We start from the raw sequence: 7,449 nt of genomic DNA on the forward strand, positions 1-7,449 counted from the left end.
GGCCAAGGTGGTCCCCCCTTCAAATGTATGTGATAATTGTGCCATAGCGTCCAGACAAAGTAAGGACAAAGTAAGGACAGTACTGTCACATTTAACAAGGTTGTCCAAGATGATTCCTCAAATGAAGGTAGTGGAGATAGTTCCTCTCCTTCTGTGTCAATACCAGTTATGCCCGCGCAGGCGACCCCTAGTACATCTAGCGCGCCAATGCTTGTTACTATGCAACAATTAACGGCAGTAATGGATAATTCCATAGCTAATATTTTATCCAAAATGCCAGCATTTCAAAGAAAGCGTGATTGCTCAGTTTTAAATACAGTGGAGCAAGAAGGTGCTGACGATAATTTATCTGTCATACCCTCACACCAGTCAGAAGTGGCAGTGAGGGAGGGTATGTCGGAGGGAGAACTTTCTGATTCAGGAAGAATTTCTCAACAGGCAGAACCTGATGTTGTGACGTTTAAATTTAAGTTAGAGCATCTCCGCGCATTACTTAAGGAGGTACTAACTACACTGGATGATTGTGACTCTTTGGTCATTCCAGAAAAATTGTGCAAGATGGACAAAATCCTAGAGGTCCCGGTGCGCCCTGATGCCTTTCCGATACCTAAAAGGGTGGCGGACATAGTGAATAAGGAGTGGGAGAAGCCAGGCATACCTTTCGTCCCACCTCCTATATTTAAGAAATTGTTCCCCATGGTCGACCCAAGGAAGGACACATGGCAAACAGTCCCTAAGGTTGAGGGGGCAGTTTCTACACTAGCCAAACGCACGACTATTCCCATTGAGGACAATTGTGCTTTCAAAGATCCTATGGATAAAAAATTGGAGGGTTTGCTTAAAAAGATTTTTGTTCAGCAAGGTTACCTCTTCCAACCAATTTCGTGCATTATTCCTGTCACCACGGCGGCGTGCTTCTGGTTCGATGAACTAGAAAGGTCGCTCAATAAAGAGACTCCATATGAGGAAGTCATGGACAGAATTCACGCACTTAAGTTAGATAATTCCTTTATTTTAGATGCCGCTTTGCAATTAGCGAGATTAGCGGCGAAAAATTAAGGGTTTGCAATTGTGGCGCGCAGAGCGCTTTGGCTAAAGTCTTGGTTGGTGGATGTATCTTCCAAGACAAAATTGCTTAATATCCCTTTAAAAGATAAGACCCTTTTTGGGCCAGAATTGAAAGAAATTATTTCAGACATCACTGGGGGGAAGGGCCATGCCCTCCCACAGGATAGGCCTTTCAAGGCTAAGAATAAGTCCAATTTTCGTTCCTTTCGTAATTTCAGGAACGGACCGGCTTCTAACTCTGCAGCCTCTAGACAAGAGGGTAACGCTTCCCAGGCTAAACCAGCTTGGAAACCAATGCAAGGCTGGAACAAGGGTAAACAGGCCAAGAAGCCTGCTGCTGCTACCAAGACAGCATGAAGGGGTAGCCCCAGATCCGGGACCGGATCTAGTAGGGGGCAGACTCTCTCTCTTTGCTCAGGCTTGGGTAAGAGATGTTCCGGATCCCTGGGCATTAGAAATAGTCTCTCAGGGTTATCTTCTAGAGTTCAAGGAACTTCCTCCAAGGGGAAGGTTCCACATGTCTCGCTTATCTTCAAACCAAATAAAGAGACAGGCATTCTTACATTGTGTAGAAGACCTGTTAAAGATGGGAGTGATACACCCAGTTCCAACAGTGGAACAAGGTCAGGGGTTTTACTCAAACCTGTTTGTAGTTCCCAAAAAAGAGGGAACTTTCAGACCAATTCTGGATTTAAAAATTCTAAACAAGTTTCTCAAAGTTCCATCGTTCAAAATGGAAACCATTCGAACAATTTTACCTACAATCCAGGAGGGTCAATATATGACTACCGTGGATTTAAAGGATGCTTACCTACATATTCCTATCCACAAAGATCATCATCAGTTCCTAAGGTTCGCCTTTCTGGACAAACATTACCAGTTCGTGGCTCTTCCATTCGGTTTAGCCACTGCTCCCAGAATTTTCACAAAGGTGCTAGGATCCCTTCTGGCGGTTCTAAGACCGAGTGTCATTACAGTGGCACCTTATCTAGACGACATTCTAATTCAAGCGTCGTCTCTTTCCAAGGCAAAGGCTCATACAGACATTGTTCTAGCCTTTCTCAGATCTCACGGGTGGAAGGTGAACGTAGAAAAGTGTTCCCTGTCTCCGTCAACAAGAGTTCCCTTTTTGGGAACAATAATAGATTCTGTAGAAATTAAGATTTTCCTGACAGAAGTCAGAAAGTCAAAGCTTCTAAACGCTTGTCAAGTTCTTCACTCTATTCTGCAGCCTTCCATAGCTCAGTGCATGGAAGTAGTAGGATTGATGGTTGCAGCAATGGACATAGTTCCTTTTGCTCGAATTCATCTAAGACCATTACAACTGTGCATGCTCAATCAGTGGAATGGGGACTATGCAGACTTGTCTCCTCAGATTCAGGTAGACCAGATAACCAGAGACTCACTCCGTTGGTAGTTGACTCAGGATCTGGAAGGGATGGGACTAGCGCCTACTCAAAAAACCTTGGCTCGGGGGAGGGGTGTAACCTAGTAACCACCAATAAGAGTCATATAGCGAAAAACGGGTAGACCCCCAAGCGCCTACCAGACTAGAGGCAAAGGAAATTAGCACTACGGGCAATTCATAAAATTTAATAACAACGTAAATTATGGATCCAAAAAAACAATTAAAATCAATAAAACAATTGGTCGACAGTGAAATAATCAACAATATAAAACACCAATATAAAACAAAGGTAGAAAGGTCGACAGAAAATCAGCAGTGGATAAACAGTGAATAATCAGCAGTGGAAAAATAACAGAGAACCACAGGTGTTTAACCTGGGTGATAGAAATAAAATCAAAGTATCCAAACAAATGTGGTTAAAAAATTGTCGTGAACAATGTCTCAGAAGCAAAAAGGTAAAAAAGGTAAAAAAGTCTTGGTGTGAACGTTCAATGCTGTGAATTGCAATTCAGTGATCAAAAATTGAAACAATTGAAAATCAACAAAAGAAAAAAATGAAAAAATAATAAAAAATAAAAATAAATGAATGAGAGTAGTCACCCAAACTTGAATAAATAATCCTTGTAGTAATCCCACAGTGTAGATATCCTTGTAGATGTGAAGAAGAGAAGTGCTGGGTACACAGGAGAGTGGAATAGTGATCGAAGTCTGAACTAGATATAGCCCAAAAAAACAAAATCCACCTAAAAATATAAAGAAAAATATGGTGCAGATAGCTTCATACAATAGTACATAAATGGGAATAGGCTTACCAATACTCAGTCGATGCGTTTCGGCCCTAATAAGGCCTTTATCAAGACTGAGTTTATTCAGGAGGTTGTATCCTTATAAAGGGTATTGTAGCCAATAGACATTATCAGTTTTTGCGCCAAAACTTTAAGCGCCGCCCACTTCCTGTTGGGTGCATTGTGGGTATGGGCATTGTAATTATGGTGTATTGTGGGTATGGGCATTTTATTTATAAGTATGCACGTTATTATCCATTATAGATACTTTGTATCATTTTAGCCGGAATTTCTATATGTGCTTAAAATGTGCTTAAATTAGGTATATAGTCAGTTAGAATTGGGAGTGGACTCGGGTTCTGACAATGAGGTCACTTCCGGTATAACTGTGTATATGTGTAAGATAAAGTTGCTTTCTATAACAGACTCGTCATGCCAAAGATTGTGATGATACATCTAGAAATGATCAACATTAACTCGTGTTTGCAAAAATTGGAATGTATCAGGAATTTTCAGAAAATTGCCCACAGAGTTTTATTTCCGGTATCGGCAGAAATGTGATGTCATTTCCGGTTCAGAGCTTTACCCGGATTTGTATTTCTGGATTCGGCAGTTTCCGGTCTGACCACTCGACATCTAGGGCCACAGTTTACTCAAGGAGTTCAAGCGTAAGCTCGACAGACGGCCCAATATGTAGAGAACGTTGCAGAATACTGCCCTAATGAACCTGACAGTCTAATAAATACATTTCCGCTTAATGTGTAATGAATTAATACAAAACCGATAATAACATAGACAGTGTGAAAAAGAATGAGACTTAACAATAACATCCAGAAATCGCATAAAGCAAATAAAATCGATAATAACATACATAATGATAATAGCTTAAAAGTTGATGTAATAGACAATGGATGATATGTGGTCCGGTGACATATCCAGAAACATTATACAGTCTACCTTGAGCTAATGCTAGCTCAAAATAGCTCATGTGTCTGATAATGGTAATAACACATCAGATTTTGGGAGGAGGTCAAGTCATATAAGGGATATTTATCCTTTAAACCCCAGAGTCGTGACGTCACAACCACATGTAGGGGGATTGAGCATTTATACTAGTTGCCAAAATGGGCAACTGGGCCGTGGATCGTTTAGGATCCATATCTAAACCGAATTAGATGCTAAAAAAGATCGCATCAAGACTATGTTTAGGTGACATATATTGTATCTACGGTCAAATCGGGCCGATTACCGGCACTGACTAGGTCGTGGGGTCACGACGATATATACAACGTTATTGGTGATTATTAAGGTTGGGACTAGTGAACTCTCTTTGATTCAGGTGTAGAGACAACAGGAGGCTAATTTAGACCTATAAGTCTTAATGAAAAATAGATAAATAGATAGGTTCTCACTTGGTCTAATGGTATAGAGAGGTATGGGAGGGGACTGGTATGTGGCTAAAAGATAGATGGTGACTACAAACAGTAATTGTGGCTATAACTTCCTCAGTAGATACATGATGACGTGGCTTTACAATAATGTAGAACAATCCTGTATGTACACCCCAGAGCCAATAGGGTGTACAAATTAGAGTGTGACTCTCTACTTTAGAGAGAAGGAATTGTGGAGCTATTCCTTAGTATAGATAATTTATAATTTATACTGAAAGAGTGAAGCTCTAGTCACTATTGTAGTAAGGCATACTTTGGTAATATAAGGCTAACATCTTCAATGAGTCACAAATGGCTGTAATTTCATGATCCAAAGTTAGCCTTAATCTGGTACCCAATCGATATGGAGGCTAAGAGAGATATACAATATGGTAAGGAATTATAAGCATTTCACTCTAAAACACAATGGAAATATCAGAGATCTGTCCTTCATGGGCATTCAGAAAGTCAATAAAGGATGGAGAGGAGGTAATCTTGAGAAAAAACTACTCTTTACAGAATCCAAATGGATCTTTACCCTTGATTGCCTCTATCCTAATGGATTAAACAACAAAGATGACTTCTCCCATCTGTTTAAAATTACCTAAATTCCACCCTAAACATGCCCTCTCCTTTATCTTTAAAAGCACCTATGTATCATGAACATTCCTTACCATATTGTATATCTCTCTTAGCCTCCATATCGATTGGGTACCAGATTAAGGCTAACTTTGGATCATGAAATTACAGCCATTTGTGACTCATTGAAGATGTTAGCCTTATATTACCAAAGTATGCCTTACTACAATAGTGACTAGAGCTTCACTCTTTCAGTATAAATTATAAATTATCTATACTAAGGAATAGCTCCACAATTCCTTCTCTCTAAAGTAGAGAGTCACACTCTAATTTGTACACCCTATTGGCTCTGGGGTGTACATACAGGATTGTTCTACATTATTGTAAAGCCACGTCATCATGTATCTACTGAGGAAGTTATAGCCACAATTACTGTTTGTAGTCACCATCTATCTTTTAGCCACATACCAGTCCCCTCCCATACCTCTCTATACCATTAGACCAAGTGAGAACCTATCTATTTATCTATTTTTCATTAAGACTTATAGGTCTAAATTAGCCTCCTGTTGTCTCTACACCTGAATCAAAGAGAGTTCACTAGTCCCAACCTTAATAATCACCAATAACGTTGTATATATCGTCGTGACCCCACGACCTAGTCAGTGCCGGTAATCGGCCCGATTTGACCGTAGATACAATATATGTCACCGAAACATAGTCTCGATGCAATCTTTTTTAGCATCTAATTCGGTTTAGATATGGATCCTAAACCATCCACAGCCCAGTTGCCCATTTTGGCAACTAGTATAAATGCTCAATCCCCCTACATGTGGTTGTGACGTCACGACTCTGGGGTTTAAAGGATAAATATCTCTTATAATATATATGACATGACCTCCTCCCAAAATCTGATGTGTTATTACCATTATCAGACACATGAGCTATTTTGAGCTAGCATTAGCTCAAGGTAGACTGTATAATGTTTCTGGATATGTCACCGGACCACATATCATCCATTGTCTATTACATCAACTTTTAAGCTATTATCATTATGTATGTTATTATCGATTTTATTTGCATTATGCGATTTCTGGATGTTATTGTTAAGTCTCATTCTTTTTCACACTGTCTATGTTATTATCGGTTTTGTATTAATTCATTACACATTAAGTGGAAATGTATTTATTAGACTGTCAGGTTCATTAGGGCAGTATTCTGCAACGTTCTCTACATATTGGGCCGTCTGTCGAGCTTACGCTTGAACTCCTTGGGTAAACTGTGGCCCTAGATGTCGAGTGGTCAGACCGGAAACTGCCGAATCCAGAAATACAAATCCGGGTAAAGCTCTGAACCGGAAATTACATCACATTTCTGCCGATACCGGAAATAAAACTCCGTGGGCAATTTTCTGAAAATTCCTGATACATTCCAATTTTTGCAAACACGAGTTAATGTTGATCATTTCTAGATGTATCATCACAATCTTTGGCATGACGAGTCTGTTATAGAAAGCAACTTTATCTTACACATATACACAGTTATACCGGAAGTGACCTCATTGTCAGAACCCGAGTCCACTCCCAATTCTAACTGACTATATACCTAATTTAAGCACATTTTAAGCACATATAGAAATTCCGGCTAAAATGATACAAAGTATCTATAATGGATAATAACGTGCATACTTATAAATAAAATGTCCATACCCACAATACACCATAATTACAATGCCCATACCCACAATGCACCCAACAGGAAGTGGGCGGAGCTTAAAGTTTTGGCGCAAAAACTGATAATGTCTATTGGCTACAATACCCTTTATAAGGATACAACCTCCTGAATAAACTCAGTCTTGATAAAGGCCTTATTAGGGCCGAAACGCGTCGACTGAGTATTGGTAAGCCTATTCCCATTTATGTACTATTGTATGAAGCTATCTGCACCATATTTTTCTTTATATTTTTAGGTGGATTTTGTTTTTTTGGGCTATATCTAGTTCAGACTTCGATCACTATTCCACTCTCCTGTGTACCCAGCACTTCTCTTCTTCACATCTACAAGGATATCTACACTGTGGGATTACTACAAGGATTATTTATTCAAGTTTGGGTGACTACTCTCATTCATTTATTTTTATTTTTTATTATTTTTTCATTTTTTCTTTTGTTGATTTTCAATT

Source organism: Bombina bombina, chromosome 1 (assembly GCF_027579735.1).
Source record: "Bombina bombina isolate aBomBom1 chromosome 1, aBomBom1.pri, whole genome shotgun sequence".
NCBI classification, from domain to species: domain Eukaryota; kingdom Metazoa; phylum Chordata; class Amphibia; order Anura; family Bombinatoridae; genus Bombina; species Bombina bombina.